Here is a 19,508-nt window from a genome sequence, read left to right as displayed (position 1 = left end):
GTAGACTCGAAGTGTAAGACCGGGTTGTGTAGGAACCTTTCTTACAGGGGACTCTCGACAATCAAGTGATATTTTCAAGTTGTTCACAGATGTGTTGGTGCTTCGTCATGCAATACACAACTTTTTCATTACTTCTAATCGTTTTTATCAGTGTTATTTCGCGTCACTTAGGGACACAAATTATCGTACTGAAGGAAGTAAACAATACTGTTGATAGTCAATCAAGGACGGGAGACAACGCAACGTCGCAGACTGCCTTAGCAGCTTTGTCGGCGGTGATTAATTGGCATAGGATTTTGGCGGCTACTGACCCCCTGTCCTTTATGCGATGCAGTGCAGAGTGGAAGCCAGAGGTTACCATGACGACAATGCATTACCATTTAGATGATGCCACGTACACTGTCGCGTATTTATTGATGCTAAGCTTCATTGATACATAAGCCAGTGTTTAGTGTAGGTTTAGTGTATGTTTATTTAAATGTACGTTTATTGACGAACATTTAGTCGTTCAGCTTGGCAGATCAATCCATGCCTTCTGAGCACTGGCTCTCTTTTTGTTTGCACTTTTCATAAAAAAATTTAACTTCCGTAATGATGGCTTACTCCGTTCACTTGAAGGTGGATGATAGTCGAGTCAACAATACAGAAAAAAAAACACAGATGAACGTACAATAAAGAAAAGCGAACAAGCTCATAGTTTATTATCATGGCACAGACCGAGTAAGGAGTGACTGTTCAGTATAAACAGTCGTCCTGGTCTGTTTATTCTTGTTCTTGCCGTCTCTTCATTTTCAGTGCTTGCTTCAGAACTACAAGGCCTCTTCTCTGTAAAAAGGATGCTGCCTCGTTCCTACCTGCAGACTCTGATATATATTCATGTCTAGGCCATACAACTCGTACGGAGAAAGTGTTACCGCAAACTAACCTTAATAATGTTTTCATAAAAAAACTTGTTTCCGGCGGAAACCAATGTAGGTGATGCATTCTACCGCAGAGCGATGCCAGTGCTTGAGACAGCTTTGGTAAAATCCGGATTGACTGAAGTTGCTTTAGTGTACTGTTTCCACTCGGTTGGACGTAGTATCAACATTGATAGACATATATGGTAACGCCTACTGTTGTCGGTTAGATATATAGAAAATTAATCTGTAAAACGGCTCACTTTTAAAGAACAAGAAGTTATAGTCAATGCTACGACAAAACCTGATTTTGTATGTCGCTGAAGTAATAAATATATTGACTATTGAGTTAGTTGTTTTACTGTTGTGTTCAGGCTTTTGCTCAATTCGAATGTGATGGCTACAATGTAGGCAGAACGAAACACGATTGCTGTCTGTAGCTGGGCCTCTACGAGATAGGAAGAGTGCTTTCAACGCACCCTTTTTTGTTTGCTCCTTTCGAATACCGAGAAAGAAGACCTATAAAGAATTCAGTTTATTCAGTTTGAAATCACATAACACATATCAAACCTCGCTTTCTATTATTCTAAGATTTCAATTCAATATCGAGACTCTTAAAAGAAAATGTTTCAGGACTTCAAGCCACATGACGCTTTCCGAACGACCTTCACAAAGGGGTTTCTATCAGAACAACGACCAAACGCCATCAGTACGGATGCCAGAAACATGTTTGACGTTTGAGACATTCCGCGGCGTCTCCCGGGAGGAAAATTTGAAATGCAAATTGTTTTGAGAAGCACGGACTGCTGGGAGCAACTCAGTTAGGGGAAATTGCATTGTTGGAAACAATATAACGCAGCGTGCACACGTGCATTCACGGAGGATTCCCAGCATAAACCACTGCACACTTCACAGTTACAAAAATTTCTCTGCTAACCTGCAAGTTGAGGTGTGTTTAGACACATGGTAAACATTTTTTATCAAATAGGAACAAATTCAAAATTGGAGGTGTGTGAGAATGCAGCCTGAATCTCTGGGTGTCTGATCGATGCCGATCAATGCGGCCATCGATGTTGAAGAAATCATTCTTCCGGAAGTGCGCGTTTGTCAAGTAAGAGTTGACGTGTATAATACACAGGAATGATTTGACGGTATGTATGGCAAGTTATTATCTTCGTTCTTGAGAATTTTGAATGGGCAAACTAAACTTTGGAGATGTGTAGCTGGGTTAGTTGTTTTAGTGTTCCAGCGTACTCTGCATTGACTGTAACATATGTAAATATATAAGAACAATTCATGTGCTTCGCAAACGGCAGGGCTTTAGAAGCCCCGTGTCAAGATTTTTTTTGAAAATCAGATGAGAAACAAGTGGGAGAACTTTTTCTTTCTTCTTTACTTTTTATTTTCAGGAGAAGAAAGCACATTTGTCAGTTTTAATATGCAAGCAGCCTGATTTTGATACGACGCTCTTACTTTTTACTCAGCCACATTTCCACTACTGCTCAAATTCGTAGCTTTTACGTGCAGGGTACGTCTGCGCATGCGTGAGTACAACAACTTGGCTGTAGCTGCTCTGAAACCTAGCGCCTGAATAGTTTGTGTTGTCTCAATGATAATTATAACGCAGTCGAACTCTCGAATAATCCAGAGCGTTGCCTTCCGCTGCATACAACCAGACCACGGAAACTCAGCGCCATGGCAGTTTTGGCTTCAAGGAGCATAGAGTTTCCCACAATACTTACTAGAGGGAACTCTGGCGCTAGTGTCTATGGGAGCTGCAACGCACGGCGCTTCAGCGAGCATGGGAATGATGGGTAGTACACACATTTTTCAAATAGTCGTACTTCTGGCCTGCCTTTGGCTCCGTGTGTGTTCGTGTGACTTGGAGCTGTCTTCTTACGAAACAAGTATTAGCAAATGTTCAGCGGTTGCGTTTCACCATTTTATTTTTTTAGACTTACTTTCCAAATTGTCTTACGAAGTTCAAAAGCATTTAATCTTTCTAAACAAAACCGAAACACAGCAATAAACGAAGCCGCAAGTACGATTCGCCGCCCGCAAGTACGAAGACTAGGCAAATGTGTGTAGTACCCATCATTCCCATGGTCGCTGAACGATCGCAGCGCCAGAGTGCCCTCTAGTTAATTTTGAGAAACTCTATGTCAAGGAGCATGCACGCTTGTAGCGGTTGCCGGGACCGACACGATCTGGTTCATGGCAGTGAATTTGATCTGAATGCGCGTATTTGTTGACTTCCACAAGTTTATACAAAAAAATTGATACCTTTGTCTAGGTATTCTTTCTTGTTTGTATGTTTTATTTTTTTTCTTTTGTCAATTTTAAATTAAGCCGAAGCGCGGGAAGTCATTGAGTTGCATTTGTAGCACTTGTCTCCGCTCCTTCGCACCCCTCACTCAGCAATATCAGAAGTTGCACCGGGCGCAGTTATCTCGCTTGGTTGGCGGGTCTACCGTGGGAAAGATAAAGACAGCAAGTGGTGCTGGGCAGAGAGCGTAAGCCACAGTGAGCTACTCAAGAGAAGTCAACCATGCCTTCGTCAAAGATGGCTTAATCGGGCACCACTTGTTTTGCGCGGCTCTGCGGTGTGCTAACCCGGGGATTTATAGTTCTGCGAAGGTTCTTCAGCGTTTCTTAACGCCAACGGGTGGGTACGAGAATTTGTATATATTATTTGAGTAGGTATTAATTGTGCATGAGTACATATGATTAAACCAAGTTCTCCGCAAGCTTGACTCGACTGACAGAAAGGCGGTGTCCCGTGACCAATTGGTGAAGACTGCAGCCAAGCTCCTGTCACGAAAATGAGTTCATTAAAATGCTTGAATTCGAGTGGGCTTGGCTACACAGTTTTAGATTTTTTTTTTACTTTTGGCATGTAGTTCAAGTGATGTCAAATAATTACAGGTTGCTTCCTGCTTATGAAATTCTTGAAGCAGCAGTTTGAAAAAGTGTTAGTCTCTACTTTTGTTGATGTCACTCTGGCAACTAAGAGCTTCTAAAAATTTTATAGAGAATGTCGTGGAGCCAAAGTTTTGACAAGCGAGCTTTCTTGGTCACGACCACGCTGTTGCCTTGACTCACACAAGTAATCTTGCCGAAACACTGTTTCCAGCGACCTTTTTTCTCGAAAAACTTCTGATGGCTTCACGCCTATCCAAGCCTCTGAACTTCAGCCTCGTTTGCTACTCAAGTTATGTCAGAAAACTATGCCCGTCGTCATAACAAACGCGGTTGAGTCAAATACAACGTGTCTTAGCTACTCGCGATTGTTGATAATTTTTGCGTCGGTTAGAATATTCTGGGTTCAACGTTTGAACCTTATGTCAGTTGTAAGTTAAAGCTGCTTTTATAGATTTCACTTTCACACTACGTGTGTGTTTTTTAATAGAAACGTGCAATAAAAAGTACATTTTATTTTTTCCATCTAGTTTCGTCTTACTGAGAAATCAGTGAGCCACTTTTGCCACTTCATAAATTACGAAGCGAATGAAAATTAAACAAAAGATTTAAAGAAATTTAAGACTGACCACATCACCCGAGCAGCCAGTGGACCTGAAAGGAGGCAAGATTCCATTCAGCTGGTATGCGAATTTGGAAACGAGGGCTTCCACGGCAACTCTGCTGCTCTCGATTTCTTATCCTTCCTTTCTATTTCTGGACGCCACCATTGACACCACTAAAGACATTTGCTCTTCCTCATTTGTTTCTAGTAGGATGCCCGGCAACCGCGAATGGTAAAACCGACGCTTCCACTGCCGACATCGAATACATGGGAGGTATAGGAAGTTTCCGTCCCCTGATACAACTGCGAGGCTTTCGGAATGTTTCAAAAGTACTCCTCGTGAAAGCAGTGCCAGATCAGGGAAACGTGAATGTTCTTTTACGATTTTTGCGCGTTTACAGATATGTAAGCTGCGGTAACTACTTACGCGGTAGTTAGTACGGGCCCATTCAACGATGATGATGATGTTCACTTACAATGAAAACCACCAGATAATGTTACCAAGGGAACTATAGGGCTTACTTTGGTAGTATATGGCTTACTTTAACTGTGGTATGGTTATGATGCAAATAATTTGGATGAAAAGACCGCTTGCCACTGGAAGAGACAGAAGCCTGAATCTTCAGAGTGTGTGACCCATGTTCTTACAAATTGAGCTATGGTCGTAATCACGTCCATTTTGTGAGGAATTGGTATGCATGGCGACACTGGCAGTTTGCGCCGTTCATTGTCAACACAGTGATTGTACAACACACTTTCTTTTAGTTTTCACAGTTGAACGAGTTGGTTGAAATTCAGCTTTAAAAAAGGGCGCAAAAAAACCGTTTTTTGCATATTTTTCACACAAGAACCAAGTCTATGTTTTGCCAGCGGGTGTCACATAGAACGTGGTCTTGAAGTACAATTTACGTCCCTTAGGCTTTCCCTGTATTCAGTATTATCCTGGTATATACAACGTGGAAACGAAGAAACGAAGAAACGAACCCTCCAAATTTCCTTCATTCATTCGTACGGCGTGTCCCGTTTTACATGATAGTGCAGCGAAACACTGTATCCTCCAATTGCCGCGCCGTTCATAGAATCGAAACGTGGGGTTTTAGCCACAGCACATTATCTGTTGAGCTGATTTTAATGAGACATGATATATTCCCATTTTATGTGGGGGGGGGGGATTTTCCCCACATATGAAGGGCAGTGAGACGTCAGATATCGGGCGCATAAATATCTCAGTCGTGCACCCAGAGCAGAATGACGCATGAACACTGAATGATGGAGTGTATAATAAACGAAAATGCTATGTATATACCAAAAATTCCTGCTTCATAGAGCACCACTCAATGAAACAGCATTAACACTCACTGAATGGCTTGCCAATGGCAGCATGTAGCGGAAAAGCTGATGCTTTTGGCCATCTAGACTAATCAATATTGCACTTGATATTTTCACAACGTAAGAACTCGAGTTCGGGTCATGCTTTGAGGTAACCCTACGGGATCGCGGCAAAATTTTGTGTAGGTAACGCCTCAGTAAATTGAGTGCATTGTTTATCTTTGTGAATTGCTGGGTATTGTTACTATCTTCAACCGTATCTGGTGGTTTTATGAGCGTTCGAACTTCTCTTCAACCATTTTTTTGGCCACCATTAGGATCACTCACAAATCATATAAATGAGTAAACAAATGTCTAGTTTGCCTACTACTAATTTCCTGCACCATGACCATATGCGCATAATTCCATTCTGTACGTTTGAGAGAGAAAATAAGCTCTGATGATTGTACAAAAAAAAAGAGAAATCTCGCACTTTATTCTGAAGCTTCCGTAATTCGTCCGCGCGATTACAAACATCGCGCAATAGAAAAAAAATGATTGAGCCCTTCTTAGTACATAACGCTTCTCGAGATACACGGCGCTTTTAGCATGTAAGGTTACAGCTGCAAGAAATGCGGAAATGAAATGCGTTATTGAGATATATCAAAACGAGGACACTTGCGTGTTTCGCTCACTGGAGAACTGAATGTGATCGAAGGTGTTATAATGAGAAGAATAAAACGAAACAAAAGTACACCGCGTGAACAAATGATAATAAAGCAGAAATAAGTTCTATAACCTTGTACTTGGGCAACGCTGAGGCGCTATCGCTCAGGATGCGCGCTCCATTGTTTTGACACATGTTTCGTGGGACACAACAATAAATTTGATCATGCTGATATAAAGGCCCATTTATATTTTATCGAAAGAAGAGATCATGAAGTTATAAAGATTGTGCAGCGGTGGCACGATGCCTAAAGTGCAGGATTGCTTCCCCGCCAGAAAAGGGTTTGATGCTGGCCGTGGTGGTCTCGTTTCGCTGAAGCGGAAATCCTACAGGACTGAGTTGGTTCTAAGTAATTCACGTAACGAAGCCCAAGGTGCTATCAACCACACGCAGCCTCCAAAGACAGCATGTATTGGAATATGAGCCCTTAAAAAAAAAAACGCCACGCCTGCGCTTAAGGTGCAGCACAGTCACAGCAAAAGCTAGAAGAGCGATCTTTGATCTTTAAAAGTTTTTTTCTTTTTTTAACAATTTTTGGTAGCCGTTGCAGACCCACTTGCAGGGTATCTGTTACGTCGTTATTCATTGTGTAATGAGCAGGAATTCATTACGTCATTCTTCTTCATTCTATGGAGAAGCGTGGTATGCTCTAAAACTCGTAACGAATTTGGCGCGAATATCTTTTTTTCTATGCAGTGGGTGACGACAATGGAGAATCACGCCTGAAATGGTTATGAGCCACAGTTATTAGGTGATAAAAACGAGCTTTTGTGATGGGTTGAATGATTGAACGAGCTACGCGTCACTAAAAGCGCATTGTGTGAAGCCTGTTCTTCTTTTGCTGTTCTAAATTGCTTTATTACTGATATTTACGCAATTCCTTTTACAACATCCAGCCTGCCTAAGGCAAGTTCGCGAACAAGTCGCAACCACCGGCGTGACTCAACGGCAGAATACAGGGCTGACAATCAGCGGCCACGGGTTCGAATTCCCCTATTTTCTTAATTTTCTTTTCTTATTTCGTGCGACAGCGGTTACGGACAGGAACGGCGGTGGTGGTGGTGGACAATTACGGCACCGCGCCCACTCTCTTAACACCTTTCACTCGATAATTAAGCCCGACAGGCCAACTAACCTATAAGGATCTGCGGAAGTGAAAAAGTATGAACTCTTGTTAATTCGCTCCGAAAGCTGAATTACTATCTCTGCGCTTTTGGGGGTAACAACAGCTCTGAGTGGATTATGTTCAGGCATAAGCTCACACTAACAAAAACAAAATTATACGAAATGGCCTGCCCGCTCATTTACTTCCTATTTCAAGACTCCAACAAGCGTATACAAATACAAGCTTGAACACTCATTGCGTTTGTGACAGCGTTTTCAAAGCTACACAGATGAGCATCCACGACTATTCCTTTGAAGTCTTTTGGACTTCATTGTATAGCGTGCGCCATTGCCAATACCTTCAAAATGCTGACGACGGCACTTGGTGACTTTTCGTTAGCCGATAAAAATTGACTGTATCGACGTAAAGCCATTTACGACAAGAACGTAACGCGGTGCTTTTACGACGTTTCGTTTCTCTGAGCATGTCGAATACGAACAATATATCGCCATTCTTGTCACCGAAAGGCATTGAAGAACCCGAGATTTCCGAGCAAGGCCGATAACTTCCATTGGATGTAGTTTTATAAAAGGAGCTATGTCCGTGATCATTTACCCTGATACATCCCTCTTCGTTGGCAACATAAAGAAATGGTTGCTGAATCCCGATACACGACGTCTTCGAAACAATAAAAGATTCGACTCTAGAGGGACCGTACAAACAAGGACGTCGTTTATCACACAGTTATATCCATTTACTCGACATACAGAAAAAAAATTGGGGACCCTAAAACTTCGCCTTGACGAATTGAGCGCGACGGCGATATCCTATTCCTAGGGCGAACTTCGAACACTTAGAGCACGAAAAACTTTTGAACTTGCTATGCACTCACTACGTTGCCTTAAGGGAATAGACGCAGTAGCGTGGGAGCCTTTTGTAGTGGGTAACCTGCTTTAAACCACAAAGTCATTACCAATATTCACACTTTCTTACGCTCGCTGTCAATATGCACTTGTACCACGCATTATTGCTGTAATATCTCATGTTGCATTCTGAAGCATTTATGCAGCACACGTCTGTTTGTACAGCAAGACAGGTACTTTCACTGCATTTCGAAGCAGAGGAACTTCTTTTCCCGCTGTATTCACAAGCAGACGCCTGGCTGCCGTCCGGTTCTTGGCCCATCCCGCACGAGGGGGGGGGGGGGTTGCGATCCATCATCATCATCATCATCATCATCGTCAAATGAGCCATATACTGTGAATGCCTTGCACAGTATATGTCGCTCCAGAGTGGCTAGATTTCACTGGACAGCAAACCCGCAAGGCAGTATTTTAAACAAAGCATATCAACGTTTCTCGAAGTAAGAAGAACAAATGAAGGTGTTCTTTCATTGTTAGAAGCATTTCACGGTTAGAGGCCTTGCTGACTATAAAGAAATTTTAATGTGTTATCTTGCTTTAGCACTGCTTAACGGCCATAGGAATTATTCTGTAATGTTTGTTGTGTATTGTAATATATCTTCTTTGTCATCCCGTGCATGATGTTTAGCCGGAAAAAAAAAAAACGTGAGGTCCTGTGATAAAACATCCGCTTGCCATGCACACGACCTCGGTTTATACCCCACTCGGACCCAAACGACCCTGGTTTCTTCCTCACTATGGCCCAAGAATTTTATACCATTTATTTTACTTGCACTGTTCTCGACTTCTCGGTCAGGCATAAGAGGATGACTCGTCGCTCACAACCAAATACGCTGACACGAAACGCTGACGCCAGAATTTCTGTAGAACAAGCTCTTTAACGCCGAACAATGAGCCCGGGTGACCAGGAAAATGCCAAAAGAAATATTCTTATTTGTCCATATTTTCACACAATTGACCGTTTAAGACGCCACCTATAAAGAAATGTCTGTAAATGTTTAGAATCACTACATCGTTACTACACGGTACCCATTATTCTATTGCAACAAAAATAGCGAGATAGTTGTTAAATTTATGTGTGTCATAGTAACTCTTTCTAATTAGGTTACAATCAAATATCTCTTCATCCTGAAGTCGTTGATGCTTATTTTTGGCATAAATGAAATCTAATTTCAGGCTAGGAATATAGTGCAAATTTATTCTCGGTTATGACATTTGTAAGCAAGGAAAGTTTCTGCTTTTCACATTGCTTGCAGGATGCGGCACATCGCACGACTCTTCAAACGTGGTAGTGCCTTCAGAAAAGTGATCATATGTATCAGTACACTACAAATTGAGGTTATATGAAGAAAAATAAATTATGCAAGAGGTTAAATTCATCTAATGTACGATATATCTGGCCTCCACTTGATGCAAATAACGAAAACGAATGGTTTACACAAATTTGTATATATCATCTGAAAGGGTTAAGCAAGTGTGCCCGCTAGGTGGTGCTCAAAATTTAACTAAGAATTTAACGACTTGCGTCACATGTTCACTTCCAATACCCGAATCGAATGTTCCAACTGTCGATGAGGCATATCCAACAGCGCAGCTGCGACATAGGAAACGATTTCATCGGATATAATTTGTTTTCGCTTTGCTCTACGCCAATCGTTTTGAGCTATAGCATTTCGTCCACGCTGTTTGCAATATAGCATGCACTCTCATTATAATAAAAATAACTGTGATTTCAACTTGTGGTATTTGCCATTCATTAACATATTGTTCTGCAGTGTGGGTGGCAACTACTACTAATTGTCAAAAACTACTGGTATAAAAAAGACCTTTGTGGTGCACCTGTGGTTACTGTTGCGCGCTGTAGGGTATTGCAGATTTTAATTGTATCATAATTAGGTTTTGGTTAAAGTGTACCAAATCTACCTTTCTCGTCTATGGCAGCATATTGAGGTCAATCAGTTACCAATCAAAACAATATTTTTGATACAATTTTAGAAAAGAAATTTTATGATGTATACTTTAGTAAAAAAAAATTGAAATGTTTGGTGACAGCCGTTGTCAATTGAATTTCGGCAGTTGTTTTGCTTGATGTTTTATTGAAAATATTTAAAAATGCTACAACTACACATTTATGTGACTCTTCTTTCCGTTTTCTAAAACACAATTTTTATTGCTGCATGCTTAATAACTTCGCCACGTTTCACTTGCATAGGTACCACACACTGCAAATTTTTATTATGTAACACTTTCAGTTAAGTGTTTGTGTTTTCAGGCGTCCGACTGTTTCAGAGAGTTGATACCTCTGTGAGGCATTCAATACTCTAGCTCCGGCTTCATCATTTCATGAAAGAGAAATCAACTTCGCTTTTCACATACCTTAACTTTGTTGACCAAATTTTTTCAGAGTTATAAGCAGACGTTGATAAGAAGGTGAAGAACGGGTAATGAGAATTCACTAAAAGCTTCAACAACCTGGTGTCTAGCTCCTGAAATATCCTAGGCTGTGATGGGACTGCGAACCTTAGGAAGAGAGAGGTAGAATTTTACATGTGTACTCCAGATGCCTGCTCCACAGGGACTGCCACACGCTTTGCGAATGGCGTGGCAAAAGTTAAGTACAGAATTTCGTCCTTATTGTTGAAGCACGCGGAACGATGCAGACGGTACTAGCATGCGCGCATCTCGAGAGAAAAATTAAACGTTTTCATAATTTCCAGAAAGCTGGGCAATGTTTTCTTCCGGCCGTGTTCTTGTCTCTTTTTGATTTGTATATCACTCACTTGCGAGAGTGAAGTTTGGCGGACGCATAGAAGTACTTGTTGGAAAACTACTCTAGATGGTCTTTCTCTGAAACGCTTTGCGCCACTAGAAGAACACATGTTTTTTGCTAGAATATGAATGATCGCACATTGTTAACCTCAGTGGATGGCAGCAACAGTTTAAAACAACTTTTAAATGTGAAGAATTTCTTAGTAGAATTCGGCGACTTCGAGCGTCTCTATCTATCTATCTATCTATCTATCTATCTATCTATCTATCTATCTATCTATCTATCTATCTATCTATCTATCTATCTATCTATCTATCTATCTATCTATCTATCTATCTATCTATCTATCTATCTATCTATCTATCTATCTATCTATCTATCTATCTATCTATCTATCTATCTGTCGATACACCTGCCACTTTTAGCTCTCCTGGCCGTTTCCATAAATGTATCGATGCCAAACTTGCTATGGCATAACATGACTGTATGACTAGAATAAGTGACTAGTCATAACATGAAAATCAAGACATGTATGTCATTTATGTCATGGCCTTTCTGCTCTTATGGTGGTTTCGTTCTCAAGCCATGTTGCAAAACTGGTATGGTCTGACTTGACTGCATAGCAAACATAAGCGACAGACCCTACCATGAAAATCGTGACATGCGTGTCATGGAACGACATGACTACATGCCACACTTATGATGCGCTCGCGGCCGTTTCGCTAGCTTCGCATATACCGAATTTGGTATTAGGGAACGTGAATGGAGGATGACGACGGTGAGTGGTGCAAACATGATAATCGTGAGATGCGTGTGATGTAAAAACAGTACTACATGCCACACTGAAGGCGCTAATACGATTTGACGTTACACGGCGCGCTTGCGCGCTGGCGTATGTTTTGTCGCGTCACGCCAGCCGGCGATGCGACACCGGGCGCCGATCTGCCTCCCCGCCACACTTCGTTGCTTTGACGCATGCGCGTACGAGCGCGTCCGGCGTCCCAACGTCAGGAAGAGAGGCAGACGCTGTGCTGTCTGGTAACGTCGATGGGTATGTGGGGTTGAACGTCCCAAAAGCAGCATATGATTATGAGAGACGCCGTAGTGGAGAGCTCCAAAAATTTCCACCTCCTAGGGTGCTTTAACGTGCGCCCAAATATAAACACACCAGCATACAACATTTACGCCTCCATCGGAAATGCAGCCGCCACTGCTGGGATTCCGTCCTTCGACCCGCGGGTCAGCAGCCGAGTACCTTAGCGACTAGACCACCACGGCGTGGTGGTCTTATAATTTCACTGTCGCGAAATGCAGCATATCGCATTTTCCTTCGGTTGCCATCAGGCCGCGGCGACGGACGCTCGTCGCGCCGGTCGCGCCTGGCGTCAGGCTATAACGTGTTTGCGTTTCGTTAGCGTAGCATCTCTATGCGCAGCGTGCGCACGCGACAACGTTACCTCGGAATATACAGGGCCTTTCATGATGCGCTCGCCACCGTCTCGCTACCTTCACATTCGCCAAAATTGGTATTGATTGATATGTGGAATTTAACGTCTCAAAACCACTGTATGATTATAAGAGACGCCGTAGTGGAGGGTTCCGGAAATTTTGATCACCTGGGGCTCTCTAACGTGCACCCAAATCTGAGCACACGGGCCTACAACACTTCCACCTCCATCGGAAATGCAGCCGTCGCATCCGGGATTCAAACTTGGTGTTAGGAGCGTGAATGAACGAACAAGGTATGTGAATTGTGCAAACAAGATAGTCATGAGATGCGTGTCATGTAAAAACATGACTACTTGCCATGATAATGATGCCCTTGCGGCCATTTCGCTAGCTCCTCATATACCGAATTTGGTATTATGTGACGTGAATAGATGACGAAGGTAAATGACACATTCAAACATAATAATCATGACATAGAAGTGATATACGGCATGATTTAGCTCCGCTTGTCAATGTTGTGCTAATTTTGAAGTGACATGTCGACCTTCCTCATTTGGGCTTCGCATATCATCGATTCCCAGTGTGCGTGGGATCTGCGAATTTTTGGTGGACGGCCACTCTTGCCGTTGTTGTAAACAAATAATGAGCAACCCATTTTGAAATCTTTAGCCACGGTTAACAGGCACAAACAACATGGTAAACCCGTTAAGTAGACATTTAAAACGCACACCACGCTTTTACCAGAAGTTATTTTCTGTTATCTTTAAATATACTTGCCTGAACTCTTGTACGCTGCTTTTTTGCGTTTTAATTTACTTTTTTCTTACTTTGGGGGTACTTGGTAAGACGTTCGTTGACAGTCTTCTGCCACAGAATGTAATTTAGTGCTTAAAATTGGCGCTCTTCAGAACTAACAGACTTTTCCCAAAGAATGTTTGGCTGAGTAAACACGAAAGTTGCCACGGTTTTTCATGAGGCACTACGTGCCTCTCTTATGTGAATCTCCCGGTATATAAGAAAACGCATATAGGTGGTCGCAGCCACAAAAAAAAGTAGAAATTGCCTTACAGAAAAGAGTCACTACAGTTCCATTTCCCTGAAGTAAAACCAGTGTCGTGATATTTTAGAAATACCACATCTTCGGAAGTAGCAGATCGAAATTCCTTGTTTAGCTGCAGTTGTAACTTTAATATGAGTTTTTAAAATTAGCGAAACATATGAATGTTATCATTTGTGGCTCTCGTCCCTGAAGGCAGGGTACGGCATTCAAGATTTACGCTTTTGATATTATCAATTTTTATTTTCCAGTGAATAGTTTTTACGTGATAAGAAGAACCTGTTGTTAGGCAAGTTCAATACTTCACGGCATTTCGATTATTGGGTCAACAAAGACGAGCCCTTTAAAGAAGCTTGGCCGAATAGGCACTGTCTTACCGTCTTTCATGTGTTCTAGCTTTAAAGCAATAAAGTCAAGGTAGTGTGAATTACCTCCGCTGTTGCAAATTGTATATTATGTTTATGTATTTCATTATTTCTGCTGTTCAAGTTAAATAAATTCGTACATAATCAAGCATACGTATTTCACTTTTTCACAGGCAGTGGCATACCTAACAAGGAAAGATGCTCAAGATTTCTCCTAGAAATTGATGATCGCAATCACACAAAAGGGCTATACAAGTTCATTCGTAACACTTTTAGAAAAGGTTGACTCAAGTTTGGCGCAGTGTTTTCTACTAGCGGTGGTGAGTGGTCGAAAGACGCTAAAAAAGTTACAATAAGTAGAAGCGCTGAATTACGATACGCGATCATAGGCCGATAAACTCGTATTTCTGCCGAACAGCCGAGCAGGTTTCGCCACCTGAGTATGGTGTTGTAAACCCTCTATTGAGACACTCAACAGCCAGCATCAGTCGTTGCATGCAGTTGCAAAACAGCGAATGGGGTACTGCAGCAAAGACGCATTTCCTCAGTTGTAATACGGCAGCAGTCCCCCTTCCTTGATCTGTGAACGTTCGGTGCACAGTGCGTTCTGCATTCTTTCTATATTTTCTTTTTGGTCTCTTCATTCTCAGAGAGGAGAACCGTATCTTCATTGGTTTCGTAAATCACGTTTCTCAGGTAAATAAAAATGAGATGGCACATAAAAAAATAAAGAAGAACACGGAAGACTTTCATATAACTATCTTCAAATGTATTTTTGATGTAAACGATCGCTGGATACATATGAGCAGATGTATATTAAGCTTCAATAAAGCCTTCTAATGCCCGTCAGCCACAGAACAGTTGCGACTGTAAAAGCGAAGCGATGTACCACTTTGGTTGTAACCCTTCTGGCAAAATGTCAAAAACTATATCACAAAGAAGTGAGGAAATGTATAGAAAATATTGCAAAAAGATGAAGCATGATGAAGGGATCTTGCCCCACTTTCATACAGTATCGTACACGATAATAAAGATTGCTGGAATGCGCGAGGTGAACGTCGATTCTTTAACACGCTGGAAGTTCTCATTACACCACGCAGGTAATAAGCAATGCTTTAGCCGATAGCAACCACTAGGATGACCACTACTAACACATGTTCTTTAAACGCTGTCCTATAGTGTCCTTCATTGCAATAATTTTGGATGAGAACAAAACTGAGTGGCATTGTAAAATATTTACGCATCAAGATAGCGTATCCTGGACGTATTCTGATAGCGTACGGGCGTATTCTGAGTGTGACAAATGTACTCTAGTCACGCTTTAGCGTAACAAAGCATATCGTACACTCTTTTGGTGAAAGCAACGAGACAGTTTATGAATATATTTAAAGCGTGTTGGTAAAACTTATCAGTACCGGACTCAATCCATAATGCATGAATAGTAAAAAAATTTGTTACCACAAGAATTGAAATAATAAAGCGAGAACGTGCACAGCATTAGCAGACATGCAGTTGAAGGAATGTTCATTTATTTGCGAATTTCTTCCCTAATGCTGTACTTTCAAACTTGCGCAACTTACGTTTAGATTAGATTAGATTTGTGGGGTTTAACGTCCCAAAACCACCATATGATTATGAGAGACGCCGTAGTGGAGGGCTCCGGAAATTTTGACCACCTGGGGTTCTTTAACGTGCACCCAAATCTGAGTACACGGGCCTACAACATTTCCGCCTCCATCGGAAATGCAGCCGCCGCAGCCGGGATTTGAACCCGCGACCTGCGGGTCAGCAGCCGAGTACCTTAGCCACTAGACCACCGCGGCGGGGCGCAACTTACGTTTGAATTGCTTCGCAAAAGAAATATGCCGTGGCAGAAAGGAGATCATACTCATGCTTCCTTTTTTTTTTCGGTATCGACAGTATGGTCTTATGGCAAAACTCAAGTAAAAAGAAAGAGCACAGCTTCTTGTATGCTATGGATGGTTATTATGTAACTCCTGAATTAGCCGTTATTTGATGTTAAACTATTGAGTCTACCCAAAACATTGGACACAAAGTTTCAGTACCACTATTTTACTAGCCACCTCAAGTCCTGAGAGCGCTCGAGCTGGAGTAATATATATATATAAATATATATATATATACGTATTCATTGCAAAACACACATGATATTCTTACGACTGCCCATCTTCTGAATTACTTAACGCTTTTTTTTCGTCGCAAGCGCCATCACCGGAAAACGGAAAGCACGTTTAGAAATCACCTCTTGCATGTGATCGACAACGCCTGGAAGACTGAACTCATCATGAGAACACTCAAGTATACATATGTACCTGTTATAGCAGTGTTTTCTATGAGACCAGCTAACAGTTCACTCTAGCGATTAATTAGGAAGCAGACAGAAGCGAAGACGTTCTTGTTCTCGGGAGCACATTGGGGAAATAGGCGTACGGCATCAGGTGATACATCCTTTATTAGGTGAACAAAATAATTGTTGGAGAATAGCCCAGCATGTTTTTGGTTGTTTTTATATCTGGTTATGATTCTAGATTTATTTGCGCTATGACTCACAAATGACACAATCCTGTTTTCAATAGGAAAAACAACATTTTTGTGGATATCTACAACATAACAGATATAATTTCTAGAGATAGATAAACGTAACATGTTACTGTCACAAAGCTTCAGATACGGTCAACTATAAACAGATTGAAAAGCTAATGGATGCTCTGCTATTCAAAGCAGCATACTTATACGCGGTCGAAACTTGTCAGCCGTGACTGAAATGCAAGTATACGCTCAGAAAAGACAGCTGAGTGTTACGCAGGTCCCACAAAGGTCACAAATAAGTGCACCTCGCAAATGCCAGGTGACACAAGTAAGAGTGCATTGCTGAAAATCTTGAAGCGTGAAACATTCCTCTATATTCTTGCTTTCCATACAAGCAACAAAACTTTCTTCCGCGTTCAAGAACGCAGAAAGTGATTTAGGTTTATTCAGTTGCATACAGCATCTCACAGGTACGTGCCCACTCCACGTCGCATTCGCAGGCAAGACGCGGAAATTAAACTCACCTGTTGGTCGTATCCTGATTGCTCAGACGAAAACACAAACACAATGCGCCATCGTGATTGTGTCCATGGCGTTCATTTCCCGTACAAAACTTCGTGGCTTATGAAGAGTTGTCGGTTCCTTATCTTACTGAATGGAAGAAAGTCTTCACGTAAAGTTTGAGTTACTTAATCAGACATTGTATGACGGGGAATATATACTCTCACTGCGAAACTGCACTAACTTCGGGTAGAAATATAAAAAAATACTAAAGAAAGAAAACAATCCCAACGCACGGAGTTGCGCGAGATGCACAATCACACTTGCGAAACCCGGGAAGACACGCGGTCAACGCAGTCCTTGCGGACGAGGGAGGGCAGCACGCCGTACCTTTCGAAGCAAACAGAGCGGCACAGCGCCGGATGCTCCCATTCAGGGCCGTTGCGAGTCGCTCTGTGCCCAACATCCCAGCGACCGCACTTGTTCGCCTGCGCGTGAGCGCTTGAGAGAGAGAGAGAGGGAGGAAGGTGAATGAGACGAGGCCCCGCGTCGCAAGTTTTCCCTGCGTTATCCCTTTCACTTCCTTTCGGCCCCTCTTTTATTTTTTTTCTCCCCCAGCTCCTTTCGAGTGTCGTTTCCCAATCACCTTCCCCCTCGCACCACCAGTTTTTTTCACTCCTTTTTAGGACTTCTGACAGCTATCGCGATGTGGTTTTCAGTGCGACCAACAGATGCCGCCACTCTACAGATCAGGTTTTGAATCCTTCTTTCGCTCTAGTGGTGCTCTTTCGCTACCGCTGGAAAGTTTGGGGAACTCTACGTCACCCCTCCCGCTTTCCCACTCGCTAACTTGACTTCATTTTTTGGCGTTAGGCATTTATTTCTAACTGACGACTAGCTCAGACCCTCCTACGAACGTTCACCCCACTTCATTGAAGTTGCCTATTTTACTTTTTATGCTACGGCTGCCGCCGTCAGGGAGCGAACGCTTTCAAGACACATCTGCTCGATGATATTTCGGGAAAGGCTCTCACTATCAGCGGGCCTTGCCCCTAGAGAGCCGCCGGCGTTAGGCTCTCGGCGCCTCGAATAAGGAGACGCGTGAAGATGCTTCGTTTCATGGCACAGCGCTCCAGGCGCCCACAGCTCCCGTTGGAGCTCAATTGTTCAACTTCCTTCGAGCGGAGAAGGAGGGAAGTTGAAGCGGAAGGACAGGAACGTTAGCCAGTTCTTAGACCGCCTGACTACCCTGTGCTGGGGAAAGTGGTGATGGAATGAAAGATGATAAAAAGAAATGTTGGGAAGAGAGAGAGAGAGGAATTACAAAAAAATAGTGACAGCGACGGCTGCCGCTCTACATCGTATATACAGCGGCGGTAAGGCGGCTCTCCGGGAACTAAAGACGCACACCGCAGTTTTAAGGTGCAACGGATGAGTGGTACGGTGGGTGCATCCTCTATGCACGCGAGGCGCCATAAATTACAATGAAGCGAGAAATTCAGGAAACCGCTTTCGCCGTTGGAGAACCACGAGTCCCTCATAGCAACCACAAGTAAGAGGGTTGCGGGGGGAGGGGGAGGAACGTTATAAGTCACCACACCGTAGATTCAAGTTCTGTTTTCATTTTGTTATGTCATTTGATGAGTCTGCGCGTTGTGCTAACCTATGAGATTTCTGGATGTCACATTCTCCAGTAATACAAAAGAAGCTCTGAAATTACCAAGCTTGAAAAGCTCACAAGCTCAAAGGTGTTTTTTTTACCACTAAATTGAATATAACAAACTTGCTTGCATTATGAATGGAAGAAGACCATACAATAAATATAAATTAAGCACGCGAGAATGTCATTCCTCTCCTATAATGAAGTATTTATTGATACGCAAAGATGGCGTAAGCACATTACTGGTCCAACCGAAAAGTCGCTATTTTGCAAGATCCAAACGAACAGGTTTATTTGCAGTTTGCCTTTAGCGCTAGCGATACTCGCCGATGCCAATGTGGTAAATTTGGTTCAAGGCCAAAGTTCATATACCTTAGCTGCGTTTTTGTGTGGCTGGCTTTAGAGCGTAGACCTTTTGTGTCTGTGCTATGTTTTTGCACTCACATCATTTCGATAGGGGTGTTAATGATTAAATATAGCTGGTTTTTAATGCAAGCGAAGCAATAGAGGCAAGTGTACTTAGATTTAGGTGTTGTTGAAAGAAGCACGCGTGGTTGATATTTTTGGAGCCCTCTATTCTGGTGTCCTTTAAAATTGTATCATGATATCACAACAAACACCACAAAGAATATTAGTATCATTACTAAACCATTGGTTCACGAAAACCAAGA

At 42.3% G+C, this 19,508-nt stretch overlaps 1 protein-coding gene across 1 annotated transcript in view; it reads right to left on the bottom strand.

Annotated features, from left to right (window-relative positions):
- Window positions 1-17,615, bottom strand: part of LOC119177849 (diuretic hormone receptor-like) — a 112,020-nt gene extending 94,405 nt beyond the window's left edge. The window contains exon 1 of the mRNA XM_075887405.1: window positions 17,201-17,615. The gene's annotated coding sequence lies outside the window, so the exon portion shown is untranslated. The remainder of the gene's footprint in view (window positions 1-17,200) is intronic.
- Window positions 17,616-19,508: the final 1,893 nt, after the last annotated feature.

The sequence above is a fragment of the Rhipicephalus microplus genome, chromosome 1 (assembly GCF_043290135.1).
Source record: "Rhipicephalus microplus isolate Deutch F79 chromosome 1, USDA_Rmic, whole genome shotgun sequence".
NCBI classification, from domain to species: domain Eukaryota; kingdom Metazoa; phylum Arthropoda; class Arachnida; order Ixodida; family Ixodidae; genus Rhipicephalus; species Rhipicephalus microplus.
This window is presented reverse-complemented; position numbering and strand designations above follow the sequence as displayed.